This window comes from Aulonocara sp. 'chitande type north' Nkhata Bay, linkage group LG1, assembly GCF_057382095.1.
Source record: "Aulonocara sp. 'chitande type north' Nkhata Bay isolate Kocher_YH1m ecotype deep benthic linkage group LG1, A_spYH_male_GT1.1, whole genome shotgun sequence".
Classification (NCBI taxonomy): Eukaryota; Metazoa; Chordata; class Actinopteri; order Cichliformes; family Cichlidae; genus Aulonocara; species Aulonocara sp. 'chitande type north' Nkhata Bay.
Genome location: NC_141344.1, coordinates 41791412 through 41816013, shown reverse-complemented (window position 1 = coordinate 41816013; position 24602 = coordinate 41791412).

Here is a 24602-nt window from a genome sequence, read left to right as displayed (position 1 = left end):
CATAGATACAGAGAAAAACCCAACAATCATATGACCCCCCTATGAGCAAGCACTTTGGCAACAGTGGGAAGGAAAAACTCCCTTTTAACAGGAAGAAACCTCCAGCAGAACCAGGCTCAGGGAGGGGCGGGGCCAGCTGCTGCGACCGGTTGGGGTGAGAGAAGGAAGACAGGATAAAGACATGCTGTGGAAGAGAGACAGAGGTTAATAACAGATATGATTCAATGCAGAGAGGTCTGTTAATACATAGTGAGTGAGAAAGGTGACTGGAAAGGAAAAACTCAATGCATCATGGGAATCCCCCGGCAGCCTACACCTACTGCAGCATAACTAAGGGAGGATTCAGGATCACCTGGTCCAGCCCTAACTATATGCTTTAGCAAAAAGGAAAGCTTGAAGCCTAATCTTAAAAGTAGAGATAGTGTCTGTCTCCTGAATCCAAACTGGAAGCTGGTTCCACAGAAGAGGGGCCTGAAAACTGAAGGCTCTGCCTCCCATTCTACTTTTAAATACTCTAGGAACAACAAGTAGGCCTGCAGAGCGAGAGCGAAGTGCTCTAATAGGGTGATATGGTACTACAAGGTCATTAAGATAAGATGGGGCCTGATTATTTAAGACCTTGTATGTGAGGAGCAGGATTTTGAATTCAATTCTGGATTTAACAGGAAGCCAAAACAGGAGAAATCTGCTCTCTCTTTCTAGTCCCTGTCAGGACTCTTGCTGCAGCATTTTGGATCAGCTGAAGGCTTTTCAGGGAGTTTTTAGGACTTCCTGATAATAATGAATTACAGTCGTCCAGCCTGGAAGTAATAAATGCATGAACTAGTTTTTCAGCGTCACTCTGAGACAGGATATTTCTAACTTTAGAGATGTTGCGCAAATGGAAGAAAGCAGTCTTACATAGTAATGGGCACTTTTGCGATGGCCAGCTGGTTAACCAGCTGATGGTCCAGGCAGGGCGCACACCATCAGCGCACATCTGCTCAGATTCCCAGCCAATAAAATCTGGCCATTATTTGCTCCAGAGTTTTAGCATATTTCATATGCCCTGCCATGGCGTTTTGGTGAGCCACCTGGAAAATCATTTTTGGCATTCCTCTTCTGTGTGAGTGTCACGACTCAATCAATAAAGCCTTTCTTTCAATAATGCAAAATGCAAGTAGGTCCGGACTACCCCACATCTCTGCTGAATGCATTGCAGACATACCAGGCCCAAGCCATCCATGATTGCTCGGTGGACACCCGCAAACCTGCACCTTGTTGCTGTGGGCAGGCTGAGAGCCACTGCCTGGGCTCTGCCAGACTGCAGCAGGAGCAGCCCCAGCGACCACTCCTTTGGCCAACGGCACGTCTCTGCTGTGGCCCTGAAGATCTCCAGGAAGGCATGGGGGTTGTTTCCCTGTCGTGTCTCTCTCACAGTGCAAAAGTTTTGAAACACATTATTAAAATAAATCATAAAAATACTGCTATGACTTTTGATTAATTTGGAAAGTGTAAATGGCAAGAATTACCAATAGTTTTAAGCACAGTGCAAGAGCTACCTGGTGAACTTCTACAGCAACATTTCACTTACCTTATTAATCATCAGAAATATTTTGAACAAACCGTTATCTGTTGTTGCATTTGGAGTGTCCAGTTCACAGCACAATATTAAAAAAGGAATGTACTGTACAAATATTAGCAGCAGGCAACTTTGTGCTTTGAGTACTGCTGAAAGTAACCATGCGTGAATGCGATCATTGCTGCTATGTTTGCTCATTTATTTACTAAGCCAATGCATACAGTAACTGGCATGGACAGATTGCCAATACATGTACAGTAGATGCACGTAGATTTTATTATGACAGAATGCACAAGCACATGAATGTTGTTGCTACCATGGTGTTCTCTGTCTGACTTGGCCTTTTGTATCACGTCTAAAATACACTCTTCTCTGACAGGACCAACCAATCGATTTGAGTTAAAATTTCGATTTTCATTTTTGAACAAAGACAACATTCGTAAATGGACTGGTTCTTATATAGCACTTTTCTACTCTGTCGGAGTACTCAAAGCGCTCTATACAACACGACTCATTCACCCAATCACACAAATACTTTCTTCTGTACTTTGTGCTGTTTAGCTAACATTCACACACTTTCACGCTCTGATGGATGGGGGTTAGTATCTTCCCCAAGGATACTTGGCATGCAGACCCCCTAGTCTACATGCCACCAACCTTGCAATCAGTAGCTGACCTGCTCTACCACCAAGTGTAAGCATCACTTTTTGTTTTCTTGCGTGCTCAGTGTGCACAACCTCTGCTATATTTATAGAACCTCTGCTCAATGCAAAAACATGAATAAACTTCCATTTGCACTGCGTCCCCTGGTGGATGTACAAGACATTAACACTGGTTTTCAGAAATGCTGCGAGGGGGCATTAATATTCCTTGTATTGTACAAGTCACAGGTGGGGGATATCATTAAAGTCACAGATCAGCCGGCAATCAGTCAGGAATCCACCAGGCATCTGTCATGGTCCTGTCAGGAATGAGGTGGACATTATAATGTGTGTTATTTATTCTTTTGTATTTATTCTTAATTACACTCTCCGACTCAAAGAACTTAGCAATAGCCAGTTTAGTATCTACTATGTTCTTTTTATTCTTCTTACACTTTATTTATTGTATATGCTGTTGTGAAAAAGACTGCAGTTGAAAAAGGTTTTGTTGTACAAAAATGCAAAATGATAATAAGGAATAAATGATTTTTCTATCTATTTATGTAATTTTTGCAGTTGCTGAATTTGAATATTGAGGTGTTTTTAACAAAACCCCAAGGAGGAGAGTCATCAGCAACGATATTAGAGAAGCAATTGCTCCTGCCCATCAGTGAAGGGGGTTATAAGGTGATTTTCAAGCAATCTGAGGAATGATACAGTGAGAAATATCAGTCACAAGTGGAGAACATTCAAGACAGTTGCCAATCTTCCCATGTGTGGAAGTCTCAGTTATTTTACCTCAAGTTTAAACCGTGGAAGCTGAAGGAAACTGCAAAATATGCAAAGCTACATCTCAGACTTCACAGGCCTCAGTTAGATTTTAAATGTTAAAGTATGATATTAATAGAACTGTGCATAAACAAATGCCCACAAACCTCAATTAACTGAAGCAACATTGTGAATAGCGTGGCCCAATATTTCTCCACAATGATGTGACTGACTGTTAAAGTCATATAGAAAATGGTAACTTTAAGTTATTGCTGGTAAACATGGTTCCACAAGCTACAATGAATCAATTAATGACTCAATCAATGAATCTACGGCGAATCAGATTTTGGCTTAGGTTTTGTTAAATAAACAATGACAGTTTGCTCAAGGCTAGAAGCACACGTACATATTGTTTGGAAAAATGTTAACAGGAATGTACAACTCCTCTCAGAGGTTATATAAAGTAGATTTCTTCATGATTAATGTTATTAACATGATCTAGAGATAGTTGCCAGTATGCTTAATGATTTGCAGCATATGTAGCAGCCCCTGGCATCAATAATAACAGAAGAGAGTCTCTAATGGGTCTAGCCATTTATTTTCTTCAGCTAACACAGTTCTGAGCAATGTCTGACAGTTCTTTGGACATCGTTTCAACACAGTGAAAACTACAAAATAAAAAATTTATTGCTTCTCATACAGTTTCTGTAGCTGTCACATTAAAATGTAATTATTATGTGATTGCAATGTTCAAAAGTTGGTGTTTAATCTGGTTTCATGTTGTTTTGTCGCAACCTACTGGTCGACCTGAGTATGGCGCTTTGTGGTGCTTTGGGGTGATGTGTAATTAAGCGCACATGTTGCCAGAGACTGAGGGCTCGAACCAAATGGGAGTAGGCTGACTTGTGTACAAGGTGAAAATATGGAAAATATGGACCACAATTGCACATGAATGTTGAGTAGAAAGGCGCACACAGTATGTTGGTGCATTTACTTTGTGTGTATGTTTTATTTGAGTTGTAATTTTTATTCTGCTGACATAATATCCGTGTTTTTCATTGATCATTTCAACATAGTTTTTCACGGTGTTTGCTGGTGAAAAGAAGATTAAAATACTGGTTAAACATCAGTTGGAGCATGGCCCTTTATTCTACTTCGAACATGAAAAACCTTCAGGAGCAGTTATAGTCTCTTTAAATTAAGTTGTGAACAATATCACAACATACAAGTATTATACACTCTGTGACTTAAAGCAATACAGGAGTGCAAATAAAGCCTAAAAGATCCAAAAAGAAGTACTCCAGAGTTATTAATGAAGAAAAAATAAAAGGTTTTAAAACTATGTCAAAGTGCATCACAACTTAATTGTGTATGATATGATCATCACGTCACATAGGTCAGAAAGCTAAAATTAGCACATGGATGCATTCAGTGCAAGTACATAAAGAGATTGTTAACAGACATCTTAAAATGCTAACAAAACAACATAACTTATAATATGAACAGAAATAATACTGAATTTTTGTCTTGATCCATGCTCAATCATGCAGGTAAAGTAAGGAAATCCCAAAAAGTTCATTCTGTTCATCTGGACGTAGCCTTTTCAGCATTTCGTCACTCATCCAAGGGACTTCTTCAGTCTCAGTCTGACTGCAGGCTTCCCCCACAGTACCTTTGCGCAATAAATGGTGAACAATGGGCTGTGAGCTCAGTTCCTTGATCATTAATATGCAGATTGTCAAAACCATTGATCAACAAAAACTGATCAAAAACCATTATTCAATGACCATTGATTGTTGATCAGGTGATAAGGTAGTGTGCAAGGTATTTGCATGTCTAATCCAGGGATTATGGTTGTCATGGTATAGTATGTCACGTGGGATTCGCAATTTGTTTGTTGGTCTGTTTAAGAGTGAGTCAGCAAAGCAGTACTCTCCACTTGAGCCTCGTAGTGGCTTAATTGGTATCAAGTCACTACATCTTTGTCAAATAAGTGACATGTTGAAATATTGCAGTTATTTCATTCAGTTTATTTATTATCAGCTCATCTATGTGTCAGTGGATCTCCAACTTCCTAACTGGCAGACCACAGGCAGTAAGGATGGGCGGACATGTCTCAGCCTCCACCACTCTCAGCACTGGAGCCCCCCAGGGGTGTGTTCTGAGCCCCCTGCTGTACTCTTTGTACACATATGACTGTGTGGCCACTACCAGCTCCACCACCATCATCAAGTTTGCTGACGACACCGTCGTGGTGGGCCTGATCTCTGATAACAACGAGACGGCCTACCTGAAGGAGATTAGGAATCTGGAGAACTGGTGCCAGAGGAACAACCTCCTTCTAAACGTCAGTAAGACAAAGGAGCTGATAGTGGACTTCAGCACTAAGCAGGAGAGGAACTACCAGACCCCCGTCATCAACGAGTGCCCAGTGGAGAGAGTGGACAGCTTCAAATACCTCGGAGTTCACATCACGCAGGACCTGTCATGGTCCTGTCACATCAACACCGTGGTGAAAAAGGCCCGTCAGCGTCTCTACCACCTCAGACGCTTGAGAGACTTCCAACTGCCCTCCAAGGTGCTCAGGAACTTTTACTCGTGCACCATAGAGAGCATCCTGGCGGGAAACATCTTAACCTGGTTCGGGAACAGCACCATGCAGGACAGACGAGCTCTACAGAGGGTTGTGCGGTCAGCTGAGCGCACCATCCGCTCCGAGCTCCCTGACCTGCACTCAATCTACAGCAGGCGGTGCTGGACCAAGGCCAGGAAGATGGTGAAGGACCTCAGCCATCCCAACAACAGACTGTTCTCTCTGTTGAGGTCAGGAAAGCGATTCCGCTCCCTGAAGACCAACACAGAGAGACTGAGGAGGAGCTTCTTCCCGCAGGCGATACGGTCTCTCAATCACACCACCACACAGTACTGACCCACACATACAGTTCTTACACACACACTGGACTTTCTGGACTTTGTTTTCACTTCATCACTTAAATCACTTTAAGCATATTTGCACTGCACAAGACATAATGTGGATTGCACAACACTGGTCACTATATTCTTCATTTCCGGTTAATACTTGTACAGCTGCTGTTATTGTGTGTGTGTGTGTATATATATATATATATATATATTTATTTATTTATATTTCTTCATACATTCTTATATAGTTCTATATTGTGTATTTTGTTGTACAGTTATTTTATTTTCAACTTTAATTTATATATTTTATCTTATTCTTTCCCAGTTAAATTTACCCTTCATTCTAATTTGTGTTGTACAGTTATTTCATTTTTAACCTTAATTTATATTTTATTCCTTCCTAGTTAAATTTACCCTTTTTAATTTTTCATATTTATTTCCTATCGACATTGAAGGAAATTTAAAACTGCTGGCTAAGGGTAAACGTAAATTCAGTAAAATCATAATTCACGTCGGCAGTAATGACACCCGGTTACGCCAATCGGAGGTCACTAAAATCAATATTGAATCGGTGTGCAACTTTGCCAAAACAATGTCGGACTCTGTAGTTTTCTCTGGTCCCCTCCCCAATCAGACCAGGAGTGACATGTTTAGCCGCATGTTCTCCTTAAATTGCTGGCTGTCTGAGTGGTGTCCCAGAAACGATGTGGGCTTCATAGATAATTGGCAAACCTTCTGGAGGAAACCTGGTCTTGTTAGGAGAGACGGCATCCATCCCACTTTGGATGGAGCAGCTCTCATTTCTAGAAATATGGACAAATTTATTAAACCCCCCAAAATATGACTATCCAGAGTTGGGACCAGGAAGCAGAGTTGCAGTCTTACACGCTTCTCTGCAGCTTCTCTCCTCCTGCTACCCCCCCAAAAACCCATCTCCATAGAGACTGTGTCAGCTCCCAAACAGACAAAAAACAAACTAAAAACCAGCAACAAACAACTTAAACATAAACAATCACAAAGAAAGAACAATACAGTATCCACATCTGAACCAAAGAGTAAAACAGTGAAATGTGGATTATTAAATATTAGGTCTCTCTCCTCCAAGTCTCTGTTAGTACATGACTTAATAATTGATCAACAAATTGATTTACTCTGCCTTACAGAAACCTGGTTGCAGCAGGATGATTATGTTAGTTTAAATGAATCAACACCCCCGAGCCATTCTAACTACCAGAAATCTCGAAGCACAGGCCGAGGGGGAGGTGTGGCAGCAATTTTTCACACCAGCCTATTAATTAATGAAAGACCAAGACAGACTTTTAATTCATTTGAAAGCCTGATGCTTAACATTGTCCACCCCAGCTGTGAAACTCAGAAACCAGTCTTACTTGTTATCATCTATCGTCCACCTGGGCCTTACACAGAGTTTCTGTCTGATTTCTCAGACTTTTCATCTGATTTAGTTCTGAGCTCAGATAAAATAATTATTGTGGGTGATTTTAACATCCATGTAGATGCTAAAAATGACAGCCTCAACATGGCATTTAATCTGTTATTAGACTCAATTGGTTTCTCTCAAAATGTAAAAGAACCCACCCACCACTTTAATCACACTCTAGATCTTGTTTTAACATATGGCATCGAACCTGAACATTTAACAGTGTTTCCTGAAAACCCTCTCCTGTCTGATCATTTCCTGATAACATTTACTTTTACAATAATTGATTACACAGCGGTGAAGAGTAGACGTTATCACAGTAGATGTCTTTCTGAAAGCACTGTAACTAAGTTTAAGAATATAATCCACCCACTGTTATCATCTCCAATGCCCTGTACCAACACAGAGCAAAGCAGCTATCTGAACGCTACCCCAACAGAGGTCGATTATCTTGTTAATAATTTCACCTCCTCACTACGTACGACTCTGGATACTGTAGCTCCTGTGAAAACTAAGGCCTCAAATCAGAAGTACCTGACTCCGTGGTATAATTCTGAAACACGTACCCTAAAGCAGATGACTCGTAATCTGGAGAGGAAATGGCGTGTCACAAATCTAGAGGATCATCATTTAGCCTGGAGAAATAGTTTGCTGCTTTATAAGAAAGCCCTCCGCAAAGCCAGAACATCTTACTATTCATCACTGATTGAAGAAAATAAGAACAACCCTAGGTTTCTCTTCAGCTCTGTAGCCAGGCTGACAAACAGTCAGAGCTCTGTTGAGCCAACCATCCCTTTAACGGTAACTAGTAATGACTTCATGAACTTCTTCACAAATAAAATTTTTATCATTAGAGAAAAAATTACCAATAATCATCCCACAGATGTAATATTATCTACAGCTACTCTTAGTACCATTGATGTTAAGTTAGACTCTTTTTCTCCAATTGATCTTTCTGAGTTAACTTCAATAATTACTTCCTCCAAACCATCAACGTGTCTTTTAGACCCCATTCCTACAAAACTGCTCAAAGAAGTCCTGCCATTAATTAATTCTTCGATCTTAAATATGATCAACCTATCTCTAATAATCGGCTATGTACCACAGGCCTTCAAGCTGGCTGTAGTTAAACCTTTACTCAAAAAGCATCTCTAGACCCAGCAGTCTTAGCTAATTATAGGCCAATCTCCAACCTTCCTTTCATATCAAAAATCCTTGAAAGAGTAGTTGTCAAACAGCTAACAGATCATCTGCAGAGGAATGGTTTATTTGAAGAGTTTCAGTCAGGTTTCAGAGCTCAGCACAGCACAGAAACAGCTTTAGTGAAGGTTACAAATGATCTTCTTATGGCCTCTGACAGTGGACTCATCTCTGTGCTTGTCCTGCTAGACCTCAGTGCAGCGTTCGATACTGTTGATCATAATATCCTATTAGAGCGATTAGAACATGCTGTAGGTATTACAGGTACTGCACTGCAGTGGTTTGTATCATATCTATCTAATAGACTCCAGTTTGTGCATGTAAATGGAGAGTCCTCTTCACACACTGAGGTTAATTATGGAGTTCCACAGGGTTCAGTGCTAGGACCAATTCTGTTTACATTATACATGCTTCCCTTAGGCAGTATCATTAGAAGACATAGCATACATTTTCACTGCTATGCAGATGACACCCAGCTCTATCTGTCCATGAAGCCAGATAACACACACCAATGAGTTAAACTGCAGGAATGTCTTAAAGACATAAAGACCTGGATGGCCGCTAACTTTCTGCTTCTTAATTCAGATAAAACTGAGGTTATTGTACTCGGCCCTGAAAATCTTAGAAATATGGTATCTAACCAGATTCTTACTCTGGATGGCATTACCTTGGCCTCCAGTAACACTGTGAGGAACCTTGGAGTCATTTTTGACCAGGACATGTCCTTCAACGCACATATTAAACAAATATGTAAGACTGCTTTCTTCCATTTGCGCAACATCTCTAAAATTAGAAATATCCTGTCTCAGAGTGACGCTGAAAAACTAGTTCATGCATTTATTACTTCCAGGCTGGACGACTGTAATTCATTATTATCAGGATGTCCAAAAAACTCACTGAAAAGCCTTCAGCTGATCCAAAATGCTGCAGCAAGAGTCCTGACAGGGACTAGAAAGAGAGAGCATATTTCTCCTGTTTTAGCTTCCCTTCATTGGCTTCCTGTTAAATCCAGAATTGAATTCAAAATCCTGCTCCTCACATACAAGGTCTTAAATAATCAGGCCCCATCTTATCTTAATGACCTTGTAGTACCATATCACCCTATTAGAGCGCTCCGCTCTCGCTCTGCAGGCCTACTTGTTGTTCCTAGAGTATTTAAAAGTAGAATGGGAGGGAGAGCCTTCAGTTTTCAGGCCCCTCTTCTGTGGAACCAGCTTCCAGTTTGGATTCGGGAGACAGACACTATCTCTACTTTTAAGATTAGGCTTAAAACTTTCCTTTTTTCTAAAGCATATAGTTAGGGCTGGACCAGGTGACCCTGAATCCTCCCTTTGTTATGCTGCAATAGATGTAGGCTGCCGGGGGATTCCCATGATGCATTGAGTTTTTCCTTTCCAGTCACCTTTCTCACTCACTATGTATTAATAGACCTCTCTGCATTGAATCATATCTGTTATTAACCTCTGTCTCTCTTCCACAGCATGTCTTTATCCTGTCTTCCTTCTCTCACCCCAACCGGTCGCAGCAGATGGCCGCCCCTCCCTGAGCCTGGTTCTGCCGGAGGTTTCTTCCTGTTAAAAGGGAGTTTTTCCTTCCCACTGTCGCCAAAGTGCTTGCTCATAGGGGGTCATATGATTGTTGGGTTTTTCTCTTATGAAGCGCCTTGAGGCGACTTTTGTTGTGATTTGGCGCTATATAAATAAAATTGAATTGAAATTGAATTGAATTGAATATCTTATTCATAGCCTTTTCCTTTTTTTTTCTTTAGGTCACGAGCAGTTGTCTAAGCATTTCACTACATATCGTACTGTGTATGACTGTGTACGTGACAAGTAACAGGATTACTTTTGGGGGGAAGTAATCAGTAATTAGTTACTGATTACTTTTTTTCAAGTAACTTGACCAACACTGGTCCTCATTAGGATAGGAATTTGTGTTCGTGTGTGGAATTACAAAATTTCCTTAGGGATTAATAAAGTATTCTGATTCTGATCCTGAACTATAGCCCAGAGTAGGATTATATTGTTAACTAGCAATTATGAGACAGTGTGTTTCAGGTCATTTTATGGAGTAAGAAGAAAGTAATATAAATTACTTTCTTTGAATTACTTTCTTTTGAAGTCTAAACAGATCTTTCAAATCTTGACTCATGTGATGAAGCACATGATACATTTTCAATAAATCTAAAGACGTTTGGCCACTTTATCTCCAAGCCCCTTAGACTACCATGATCATGGTGACTGGGAATACTTCAAAGACACTTGTAGTAGGAAGCACTTTGAGTGCTCAAGTTGTGTAGAAAGGTAACATTTTTATAAGTACCAATATTTTTGGTAGTTACCAAATGAGAAATAACAGCACAAAGACAGAATGACAGATTACAATGCAAAGAATAGTGACTTGGCTCAAAAAATTAAGGCATGGAGAAAAAAGAAAGACTGAGAAAGTAAAAGCTGTGCCTGTGGAGGTGAACTATAGACAAGCCCAATATGATATTTTGTGTTTGTATGCGAGGACAATAGTAAGCAGGGTGTGGTAGGGACAGGAAAGAAACTGTGTATTGTGAATGAAGGAGTGGGTTTCTGTTAACAATATGTGCACTGTGCCTGCCCATCAGGAGGAAACTATCCAGTGATTCAGGATCCAGAATAAGATCCTGAAACTGTTGGGGCTTGAAGGTCATTGTGTGGGTCTACAGAATCCAAATGACCACCTTTTCCCTGCAGTCATGAAAAACAATGGGGTTGACATGGCTCAGTATAAAGGTTGTTTCAGTTCTATGGTGTAAGGTCTAGGTCTGAGATTAAATATGAACTTGAGAGGCAGCCAAGTTTTTAAATTCTGGAGCTGAATGTTAATTGGGGGTGTTTTCAGTCAAATAGAGCAGCCCACATGTTTGATTCTATCGCCTGCAATCTTTTTGTTCCATTTCAAATACACAATTTATTAAAAAGGAAAACTTTCTTAATTTAGATAAATGAGAAATGTTCTCATGAGGACTGTATATTTGACAGGTTTCTAAACATAGGAGGGTATAATGTTTTGATCTTCTGCTGAATACAGAATTTGCTCATTTATGAAGGAATGAACAGTCTGTAATTTTTATGGTTTCATTTTAATAGCGAGAGACTGAATATCAATCCCAAATTTAAGAAAATAGACTGTAGACTGAAAATAGGCTGGAATTGGCAAAAAGATTGGTGACAACTTTCCCTTTGTACTTGACCCTAAAATTCCAGGAAATTTCTCAATATTGTGTCATCAGACACAATATTGTGTCATTCCTCTAGATAGCATTATCTTGGCTTCCAGTCAGGGTTTTAATAGTTTTGCAATTTTCATTAGTTTTTATTTTTATTTAGTTTTGACTTCAGATTTTCAATTTTATATCAGTTTTAATTAGTTTTTACCAATTGTTTGCTACTTTAGTTTAGTTTTTATTTTTTTGAAAATCCTTAGTTTCGATTTAGTTTTGATTAGTTTCAGTTATAGTTTTAGCTGTGTTTGCAATAATTAAGTGTAACAAAAGGTCAACAGGTCGCCTGTCTGTCGCAGGGCTAACACGCAGAGACAGACAACTCACATTTCCACCTATGGGTTCTCAGTGTTGGGGAGTAACGGAATACATGTACCGCCGTTACGTATTTAGAATACAAAATATGAGTAACTGTATTCCGTTACAGTTACTGTTTAAAAAGGTGGTATTCAGAATACAGTTACTTTGTTGAAATAAATGGATTACACTGCGGTACTTTCCTGTTTCATATTGTCGCGGGTCAGGACTGTTTGGGTTTTGTTTGACAGCTACGATCTGTTGTTCCAGGCGGCAGCGTTACGGTTGCCATGGTTACAGGGTGACTCTCTCTGTGTGTTTCCTGGGTGAGAGAGCGCCTTTTTGTTGTTGTTGTGCTAAGCTAACAGGCAGAATGCTACAGATATAGCTCTAAAGAATGTAGCATCATGGGCAGTGTAGTCCGTGTTGCAGGGAGAATGGACTGCCATACACGTTATGGGTCTGTGAGCGAGGGAGGGAAAAAAAGGAAAAGTACGAGTTGTCATTGAGGAAAAACGGGAGCTGGAAGCATGTAAATATAATAATAACCACTGCAGCCAAGAAGAGTGCCTGACGAGCCCAGCTGTAAGTAAGCTATTAAGACTCGACTGTACACCGTGTTCGTGTTTTCCTCCGAAAACAATAAGTTCCGTTGGAGCAGTCTTTCAACGCCTCTCTCTGTCTCTCGCAAGCAAAGTTGACCCACACAACAAAGTAAAGCTAGTTTTCGGCTACGGACCCCGCCGTATTAGTCAGAGGTCCCTTTACTACAGTTCGAAGCCGCGGACCTTCAGTAAAATGTGTAAAATGTGCAATTCACTTGTATTTTTATTTTTATTCCTATTTATTCTATTTATCCCCTTCGTATATTTTATTTATATTGTCTCTGTATTTATATATATGTGTGTGTGTATAACTCTGTAACTTCTGTCGGTGCTGTGCTTTTTTGGAAATCGAATTTCCCAGAGGAACCCACCCGAGGGATTAATAAAGTTCTATCTTATCTTATCTTATCTTATCTTATCTTATCTTATCTTATCTTATCTTATCTTAATAGTAATAAATCACACAGCAATAGTACATTCATGTTGTTGTAAAAAGCATGATAATATATTAAGTAATCCAAAGTATTCAGAATACGTTACTGTCATTGAGTAACGTAACGGAATACGTTACAGAATACATTTTGGGGCATGTAATCTGTATTCTGTAATGGAATACATTTTAAAAGTAACCTTCCCAACACTGTGGGTTCTTTAAATAAATAAATAAATACATAAATAAATAAATAAATAAATAAAGGCAGATGAACAACCATTGATACCAGGCAACTTTAAATTTTATATCTTGGCCCCAATGAGACTATTAACTCTCGCAGCACCGGGTGTTCGTAATTTTGGTTCAAGTGAATTGATAAACTTTTTTAAGGCAATTGACTCACACAGTTGTGTAGATGTCCCCGTCCTGTTGTCCCGGGATGCATCACTCTGCCTTGCCTGGGGTTAGCTTCTGTTTTCTGGGAATGAGGGTTGAGTGTGCTCCCTTCTCAAGGTAAGCTAGGTTAGCCTTCTTGTGTGAGCTTTTCAACTGCGCTTTAAGGTTTGTGGGATTTTTTTCCCTTTAGAAATGTTCCTCATAATTTGTCTCTTTCCACTACAAGACACTTGCTTTATCCAAAACACAGTCATATTCAAAGTAATCCCAAATTGGACTCTGGCGCTTTCTCCCGACTTTCCCTGACATGATTCTGCGCGAGGACGGAGCAGCAACACAGACGACTCGACTAACGTGCTGCTACCTGCTGGCATAATGAGACACAGCAAGAATAAATCTGGAAACTAAACTTCATTTTCACCCTTGACTATTGTAGGACACGCACACATCAATGAAAACTAAACACATTTTTGCTATAAATTCAGTTAATTTTAGTTAGTTTTGTGAACACTCATTACAGTTTTAGTTAGTTTTCCTTTTTTGTTTTTATTTTTATTTCTGTTAACGAAAATGTTTTTTCACTTCTAGTTTTCGTTATTTCGTTAGTTTTCGTTAACGATAATAACCTTGCTTCCAGTAACACTATGAGGAGCCTTGGGGTCATATTTGACCAGGATATGTCCTTCACTGCACAAATTAAGCAAATATGTAGGACTGTGATTTTTAACTTCCATTTATGCAATATCTCTAAAATTGGAAATATCGAATAGAATAGAATAGAATAATCCTTTAGTTGTCCCACAAGAGAAAATTCACTGTCTCAGAGTGATGGTGAAAAATTATTTTACTGTAATTCATTATTATCAGGAAGTCCTAAAAACTCGCTGAAAAGCCTTCAGCTAATCCAAAATGCTGCAGCAAGAGTCCTGACAGGGACTAGAAAGAGAGAGCAGATTTCTCCTATATTGGCTTCCCTTCTTTGGCTCCCTGTTAAATTTTGTATGTATGTATTATTGTAGGGTCTACCTTAGAATATAAAGCGCCTTGAGGCGACTGTTGTTGTGATTTGGTGCTGTATAAATAAAATTAAACTGAACTGCACACAAGCAGGCAGCACAGTGACACATTGGTAAGCTCTGTTACTTCTAACAAGAAGGTGCTGAGTTCAGTTCCCCCCTCAGGCTGGGTTCTTTCCTCTGTATTTTTTGCATGCAAACCATGTTAGTGTAGGTTTTCTCCAGGTGTTCTAGCTTCTTCCCACAGTCCAAAGACATGCATTTAGTGGGGTTAGGTCAGGGGTGAGCTACTCCAGGCCTCGAGGGCCGGTGTCCTGCAGGTTTTAGATGTGTCCTTGATCCAATACAGCTGATTTAAATAGCTAAACGACCTCCTCAACATGTCTTGAAGTTCTCCAGAGGCCTGGTAATGATCTAATCATTTGATAGTTGTGTTGACCCAGGGTGAGATCTAAAATCCCCAGGACACCGGCCCTCGAGGCCTGGAGTTGCCCACCCCTGGATTAGGTTAACTGGAAACTCTAAATTGCCCATAGGTGTGAATGGTTTAAAATGACCATCAATCACTCAGTCTGCAGCTCCGTGCAAGATCATGCCTCATGAGGTAAGGATCAACACAAGAAAGATGGCTGATGAGCCCAAAACTAAACACAAGGAGCTTTTTGATGATCCACTACATCAACACACCTACACCATTACGTATTGGAATTTTGCTGCACCTGCAAGATGTGTACAGGGCCGCCTTATGTTTATAACATCTAAATTATTTAGAGAAAGCTTAGAAGACAATACTGTCATCAAATGAGATCAAAATCATCAATTTGGCATCAGACTGGAAAAGGAGAAATGCTAAACATGAAAGAAAGAACACCATCCCCACTGCCAACCATGGAGGTTGAACTCTGAGGCCATTTTTCTGCTAACGGTACAGGATAACTTTAGTGCATTAAGCACCCAGTAGACTGAGCCATATATTGAAAAATCTTGGATGACAACCTTCTCTAAACCAGAACACTGAATATGGGTTGTAGAGTGAGTGAGTGACAATGACCAACAACAAATAAAAACACGTTTTTCACTCAGTGACATGGAAATCAATTTAGAACTTTTATGTAATGTATTTTTCTGGATTCCTGATTGATATCACCAAATTCAGCAGGAGATCTTGTGCATTTCAGATTCATACAGAGTGTGGGCATGGAGAATTTCAGCTTACCTTGGAGCTTGACTAAGAGTCAGACCAGTTCATGTGCTTTTCTGTGTGTCTATTGTTGACTAGTGGGTAACTGACATTGAGGTGGGGAGCCCACTCACACTTGGAGGTTCTTTGGCATCATGAACCCCTGGGCTCTGTTCTTGGCTCATGCTGTAATGGCCAGCCTCTAGTGGGGTGGCATGCCTGTTGCCTCTAGTTCTTTGGGAATCTTGACCTTTGGCTAAAATGCTTTATCTGGGGCTTCTCTTCTTCTTCTGCTGGGGTGCACAAGCAGTTGTACGGAAAGAAAGTGTTATGAATCTGTACAATATGATCCACATGTGTAAACTAGGATTTCCAAATTTGTATGTAGGATGCATGTTCCCATCACAAAAATTCAAAAGCAATTTGACCACACATAAAATATTCTCTTTCAAAACCCTTTCTGTGCGCACAAATGTCTAAAACTACACGTAACATCCTTCTCACTTACGTGCAAAACCTTAAATGTTGGTGCAACAATCACCTGATAGGTACAGATGTATTTCCTCTGTGCTTCTTATATTTCCTGCTACTCTGTCTTACTTTTCCAGTGTCCTAGCTTGAGTTCCTTGTTCCTAGTTTTTAGTTCAACAAAATTGTTGAACTGTGTGTACAGGGAGTGCAGAATTATTAGGCAAGTTGTATCTTTGAGGAATAATGTTATTATTGAACAACAACCATGTTCTCAATGAACCCAAAAAACTCATTAATATCAAAGCTGAATGTTTTTGGAAGTAGTTTTTAGTTTGTTTTTAGTTTTAGCTATTTTAGGGGGATATCTGTGTGTGCAGGTGACTATTACTGTGCATAATTATTAGGCAACTTAACAAAAACAAATATATACCCATTTCAATGATTTATTTTTACCAGTGAAACCAATATAACATCTCCACATTCACAAATATACATTTCTGACATTCAAAAACAAAACAAAAACAAATCAGCGACCAATATAGCCACCTTTCTTTGCAAGGACACTCAAAAGCCTGCCATCCATGGATTCTGTCAGTGTTTTGATCTGTTCACCATCAACATTGCGTGCAGCAGCAACCACAGCCTCCCAGACACTGTTCAGAGAGGTGTACTGTTTTCCCTCCTTGTAAATCTCACATTTGATGATGGACCACAGGTTCTCAATGGGGTTCAGATCAGGTGAACAAGGAGGCCATGTCATTAGTTTTTCTTCTTTTATACCCTTTCTTGCCAGCCACGCTGTGGAGTACTTGGACGCGTGTGATGGAGCATTGTCCTGCATGAAAATCATGTTTTTCTTGAAGGATGCAGACTTCTTCCTGTACCACTGCTTGAAGAAGGTGTCTTCCAGAAACTGGCAGTAGGACTGGGAGTTGAGCTTGACTCCATCCTCAACCCGAAAAGGCCCCACAAGCTCATCTTTGATGATACCAGCCCAAACCAGTACTCCACCTCCACCTTGCTGGCGTCTGAGTGGGACTGGAGCTCTCTGCCCTTTACCAATCCAGCCACGGGCCCATCCATCTGGCCCATCAAGACTCACTCTCATTTCATCAGTCCATAAAACCTTAGAAAAACCAGTCTTGAGATATTTCTTGGCCCAGTCTTGACGTTTCAGCTTGTGTGTCTTGTTCAGTGGTGGTCGTCTTTCAGCCTTTCTTACCTTGGCCATGTCTCTGAGTATTGCACACCTTGTGCTTTTGGGCACTCCAGTGATGTTGCAGCTCTGAAATATGGCCAAACTGGTGGCAAGTGGCATCTTGGCAGCTGCACGCTTGACTTTTCTCAGTTCATGGGCAGTTATTTTGCGCCTTGGTTTTTCCACACGCTTCTTGCGACCCTGTTGACTATTTTGAATGAGACGCTTGATTGTTCGATGATCACGCTTCAGAAGCTTTGCAATTTTGAGACTGCTGCATCCCTCTGCAAGATATCTCACTATTTTTGACTTTTCTGAGCCTGTCAAGTCCTTCTTTTGACCCATTTTGCCAAAGGAAAGGACGTTGCCTAATAATTATGCACACCTGATATAGGGTGTTGATGTCATTAGACCACACCCCTTCTCATTACAGAGATGCACATCACCTAATATGCTTAATTGGTAGTAGGCTTTCGAGCCTATACAGCTTGGAGTAAGACAACATGCATGAAGAGGATGATGTGGACAAAATACTCATTTGCCTAATAATTCTGCACTCCCTGTATCTCAGCCTGTTAGAGATGTTTGTTTTATTTCTGAACCTGCACCTCGTAGGGACTGGTTAGCCTCCCCTGCTTGTGAGTTTAGCCACCTGTCTCCACTGCGTGCCCAGGCGTGCCAACCGAGCCTCCTCCATTGCCAGCTGGGAGTTCAGGCAAGTTTATTTTGCCAGCCATGAACTCCACATTGCTGCCTGATAAACGTCCAGAGCAGGCAATGCTGTGCAGCCCCAGCCAATGCATCTTGAGAAAGCTGTGTGCCCTGTGCAGCTCCAGATAACTCCACCAGAGGTCTGCATGTCCAGAGCCTGCATGGCTTGCCAAGTCAGACGTGGCCTGCACGTCCTGCATCTACTAAGCCCCACCGATGCTGGCCATCAATCAGACTACAGCTACGCTAGCGCCAACCACCATCCAAGCCACCTGAAGTTCTCCACCTCTGTCTTCGCCCTTGTCTAGGTCCTGAAGGTTCCTTCTTCACCTCTGCTGTTGACCTCCTGATTTACTGGCTGAGGATCTTCACTGTCTTGGTCAACCTCCATAACTTCTTGCGCCGCCACTTATCACAAGGTCGGCCAACAGAACTGTTGCCACCACCGCTGTCCACGTGGGGGCCCTCCAGAACTGTTTTTTTTTTCTTTGTTGTGGATTTTGTTGTTTGGGTTTTTTGTTTTTTTGTTCTGCATTTGGGTCATCATCCTGCCAGCCACATAGCACCTATGTGACACTCGGTATATTTTGAAGATGGATATGATCCAGGTAATGTGGAATGACAAACTGACACTATCTTACTATTCTCTCATAATAGCAGGCTAACAGTAATATTAGCTTGATGGCTTATCCTGAACTCTTTAACAGTTTATTGAAAAATACAGTATATTAAACCTAACAGGCACAATACCTGGGGTGACAAGTTTTTATTTTTTAAATAACCAGAGGAAGCCCAGTGATAGTTTTAAACAGGGACCTGAATGCAAAGTACATTTTTGCAAAGTGGGCAGTGTGAAATTTGTCTGAAAACCTAACGCTGGCATTGGATGTGATCTGTGCGATGGATGTTAAGTGTCGGTTTAGACATTTGTAATAAACAGAAAGGTTTTTGAAAGAGAACATTATTCAATTTGTGAAGCTCAGCTTAATAAATTGTGCGTAAGTAATCATTGTTTATTCAGGCTTTGGTGTATGCATTTGTAAAATACTTTTGCATGTGGTCAAATTGCTTTGCATTGTTGTGTGGATTGGAGCACACATGAGACCTCAAAAGTTACTCACAAATCATTGTACACAATTGTAAATTTTAGTTTACGCTTTTGTATCATTTTGTATGCATTCATAAGATTTCTGAGGCAAATTTCTCTCCATTTCAGTTGTTTTGGGGATGTGTGGCTTCAGGTCTTTAACACTCTTCTTGTACTATTTCCTCTTATTATATTTCTCCTACTTTCTCCCCCTTTCATTTTTCTGTCTGTCTTTTTACCCCTGCCAGTCAGCTCTGACAAGCAGGGGTGACTCAGAAGGTTGATGGTTCAATCCTTGGCTCCAATCTGCATACCTTAGGCAACATACTACCCCCACGTTGCTGTCAATGCATCCATTGTGGTGCAAATATGTATGAATGTTAGAAAGTACTTATGTGGAAAATAAACATAGAAAAAATTGAATGGGTGAATCAGGCAAATTGTACAAAGCGCTTTGAGTGCTCAGCTAGAGTAGAAAAGCACTAAATAAGAATCCATCCACTTACCATATATTTCACATATAACAATAGACCCAGTATGCAGCACTCAGCAGACAGACATGAACTCAAAATTACAGGTTTGTTAGATGTCAAAAGCAGGAGTCAACAAAACAGAAGCAAAAGGCTAACTAACAAAAAAAAAAAAGGGGGGGGCAAAATTGAACATGACACATGTGTTGTGTATTATGTGAAAAGCTTTTTAATGGTTTAGGAAATCATGAAAAAACAGAAAAGCTGCAACAGGTTAGTGATGATAGAAAACTGACTGAGAAATCTGTCGGTTAGTTGTCCATCAGAGAATTTCTGTACAGTCTGCTTATGACCAAAGAAAAGGAAAAAGGAGATCCAGTGTTCTGCCAGTTCACTTTGTGGACTTGAGATGTTTTCCTCCTTGATGTCAGAGGTCACTTGCTGCTAAAATTCAAGAAGATCAATCTTCTGAAAATACTGAATTGCCTTGTATTTAAACGTATAAGTATGGTAACAGATGAGAAGCAGAGTGTTCACTAACCCTGTTTCAAAGCAGACTCATAAATAATGCACCCAGGATCAGCTTGCTTTTCTCAGATTACAATACACCTGGTAGTAAGGCTCCAGCCTGTCTGGAACACAGAAAGCACTGCAGTGTCAAAAAGCATATGAATTTAATGAACAAAAAACGAATCTATCCAAGTGACAAACGGCTCCAACCAACAAACTAAACTTGTGTTTAGCTGCTAATCAAACCATGTCTGCATATCAGAATTCTCTCCGAACACTGCAGCAGGTTTTTCTTCTTCAGAAAAGGGTGTCTTTAGCACTAAAGGGATGGGCGCTCCCTTGGGGAAAAGGATAGGCAAGCGTTTCCCTCCTGCAGCAGGAAATGGGCGAAACCTTGCTCGAAATTATGACTACAGCGTTTTGTTGTGTGAAGGAAGTCGCTCCTGATAGCACAGGCTATAGGTTTCCTGTTGTGGACCAGCAGTTTTAGTTTCACCTAGAGTTCTCAAGATAGCTGCAAAATGCTGGGCTAAGAGAAAGCCTTTCAATCTACTACTACCCATGTAAAAGGCTAAAGTGCTACATTTGCAAGTAAAACAATTTTTTTGTTAAGTAGTCCTACTGTTAATTTAAACGTGACTAAATGAATTCATGCAGTCAGTTTCAGATTTAAATGGATATTGGTTTGTAATTGTAGGCCATGTGATTGTTTGAAAAAAATTAACTTAATCACAGAAAAATTAAGAAACAATTACAGCTACAGTGGTGTGAAAAAATCTTTGCCCCCTTCCTGATATAGTATTTCTTTCCTCTGTTTGATATACTTCATGTTTCAGATTGTTTTTAAAGCAGATTTAGATATTAGACAAAGATGACACAAGTAAACGCAAAATGCAGTTTCTAAATGAAGATTATTAAGGGTAAAAAAAATCTAAAGTTTAGACACGCCTTCTTGTTTAATGTTTTTATTTTATTTTCCCTACTTTCTACATTGTAGATAGTCAAAGGAGCTTGCAAAGAAAAGCGTCTGGACTTCTTTAAGTTGCTTGAAGACGTTTCACCTCTCATCCGAGAAGCTTCTTCAGTTCTAAGGTCAAATGGTGGAGAGTCCCAGATATAAACCTAGTGGGAGTTTCCCCCCACAGAGGGACAAAAGGACCCCCTGATGATCCTCTAATCACCTGAGCCAAGGTGGGAAATTGGGTGTGGGTCCCAATCAGCCAGAGTTTCGGGTGAGCTCATTGTCCTACTCCCACTGGGTTTATATCTGGGACTCGCCACCATTTGACCTTAGAACTGAAGAAGCTTCTCGGATGAGAGGTGAAACGTCTTCAAGCAACTTAAAGAAGTCCAGACGCTTTTCTTTGCAAGCTCCTTTGACTACGATGACCTGGATGACTGAGAACCTTCACAGATACATTGTAGATACATACTGAAGACATCAAATATATGAAGCAGGGTATATGGAATTATCTAGCAAAGAAAGATTTGATAAATAACTCTAAACAGATTCCCCAAAGTAGCCATCCTTTGCTTTGTTGACAGCACTGCAAACCCTTGGCCTACTCTCAATAAACCTCATAATGCAGTCACATGAAATGGTTTTCACTTGGTGTGCCTTGTCAGACTTCATTTGTGGAATATCTTGCTCTGTTAATGGGGCTGGAACCATCAGTTGGGTTCTGCAGAAGTCAGGTTTGTACATACAGTGGGGCAAAAAAGTATTTAGTCAGCCACCGATTGTGCAAGTTCCCCCACCTAAAATGATGACAGAGGTCAGTAATTTGCACCAGAGGTACACTTCAACTGTGAGAGACAGAATGTGAAAAAAAATCCATGAATCCACATGGTAGGATTTGTAAAGAATTTATTGGTAAATCAGGGTGGAAAATAAGTATTTGGTCACCTCAAACAAGGAAAATCTCTGGCTCTCACAGACCTGTAACGTCTTCTGTAAGAAGCTTTTCTGTCCCCCACTCGTTACCTGTATGAATGGCACCTGTTTGAACTCATCATCTGTATAAAAGACACCTGTCCACAGCCTCAAACAGTCAGACTCCAAACTCCGCCATGGCCAAGACCAAAGAGCTTTCGAAGGACACCAGGAAAAGTATTGTAGACCTGCACCAGACTGGGAAGAGTGAATCTACAATAGGCAAGCAGCTTGGTGTGAAAAAATCAACTGTGGGAGCAATCATCAGAAAATGGAAGACATACAAGACCACTGATAATCTCCCTCGATCTGGGGCTCCACGCAAGATCTCATCCCGTGGGGTCAAAATGATCATGAGAACGGTGAGCAAAGATCCCAGAACCACACGGGGGGACCTGGTGAATGACCTGCAGAGAGCTGGGACCAAAGTAACAAAGGTCACCATCAGTAACACACTACAACGGCAGGGAATCAAATCCCGCAGTGCCAGACGTGTTCCTGCTGAAGCCAGTGCATGTCCAGGCCCGTCTGAAGTTTGCCAGAGAGCACATGGATGATACAGCAGAGGATTGGGAGAATGTCATGTGGTCAGATGAAACCAAAGTAGAACTTTTTGGTATAAACTCAACTCGTCGTGTTTGGAGGAAGAAGAATACTGAGTTGCATCCCAAGAACACCATACCTACTGTGAAGCATGGGGGTGGAAACATCATGCTATGGGGCTGTTTTTCTGCCAAGGGGACAGGACGACTGATCCGTGTTAAGGACAGAATGAATGGGGCCATGTATCGTGAGATTTTGAGCCAAAACCTCCTTCCATCAGTGAGAACTTTGAAGATGAAACCAGGCTGGGTCTTCCAACATGACAATGATCCAAAACACACCGCCCGGGCAACAAAGGAGTGGCTCCGTAAGAAGCATTTGAAAGTCCTGGAGTGGCCTAGCCAGTCTCCAGACCTCAACCCCATAGAAAATCTGTGGCGGGAGTTGAAAGTCCGTGTTGCTCGGCGACAGCCCCAAAACATCACTGCTCTCGAGAAGATCTGCATGGAGGAATGGGCCAAAATACCAGCTACTGTGTGTGCGAACCTGGTAAAGACCTATAGTAAACGTTTGACCTCTGTTATTGCCAACAAAGGTTATGTTACAAAGTATTGAGTTGTATTTTTGTTATTGACCAAATACTTATTTTCCACCCTGATTTACCAATAAATTCTTTACAAATCCTACCATGTGGATTCATGGATTTTTCTTTCACATTCTGTCTCTCACAGTTGAAGTGTACCTCTGGTGCAAATTACTGACCTCTGTCATCATTTTAAGTGGGGGAACTTGCACAATCGGTGGCTGACTAAATACTTTTTTGCCCCACTGTAGCTGACAGCCCTATCTGACAACTGTTAGCTGATTCTTTATGCCATTATATGAATTCTAAGAGATTTGTTTGGGCCAAGAAACACAAGGAATGGATATTATACCAGTGGAAATCTGTGCTTTGGTCTAATAAGTCCAAATTTGAGATCTTTAAATCCACCCTCTGTCTCTTTGTGCGATGCAGAAAAGGTGAATGGATGGTCTCTACATGGATGGTTCCCATGGAGGAGGAGTTATGGGGGGGGGGGTGCTTTGCCAGTGACAATGTTGGGGATTTATTCAAAATTGAAGGCAAACTGAACCAGCATGGCTACAGTGACATCCCATCCGCTTTGCGTTTAATTGGACAACCATTTATTTTTCAACAGGACAATGACCCCAAACACACCTCCAGGCTGTGTAAGGGCTATTTGACCAAGAGGGAGAGTGATGGAGTGCTGACCAGATGACCTGGTCTCTACAGTCACCTGAGCTAAACCCAATCAAGATGATTTGAGATGAGACGGGTCGCAGAGTGAAGGGAAAAAAGGCCAACAAGTGCTCAGAACCTCTGGGAACTCCTTCAAGATTGTAGGAAAACCATTTTAGGTGGCTACCTCTCTCATCGAGATAATAACAACAGAGTGGACAACAGTATTAAAAGCAAAGGCTGAAGAATCAAAAATAAAAAATCCTAAATTTTATTTATAAAGCACCTTTCAAGACACCCAAGGACACTGTACAATAGGATAAAACACACAATAGAACAATGACACAATGAAGCACAATAAAACAAAAGCACAAGATAAAATTAACAAACAGCGGGTTCGCAGTGAATATCCAGATTTGAACAGATGGGTTTTGAGTTGAGATTTAAACTGGGGGAGAACCAGTGTTTCTTGTATCTGGAGGTAGACACCCTGGGTTAGCTAAAAGGCTAAAAGCTCTGCTTCCCATGGCGGTGAGGCAGAAGGAAGGCACACAAAGCTGGATAGAAGAAGAAGATCGAAGTGAGTGGGCAGAAAAGGTAGTGCTTAACAGGTCAGAAAGGTAAGGAGAAGCGAGGTTATGAAGGGCCTTGAAGGTGAGCAGAAGAAGTTTGTATATTATCGGGAACGTCACTGGCTCCCAGTGACGTTCCCGAAGAACAGGTGAT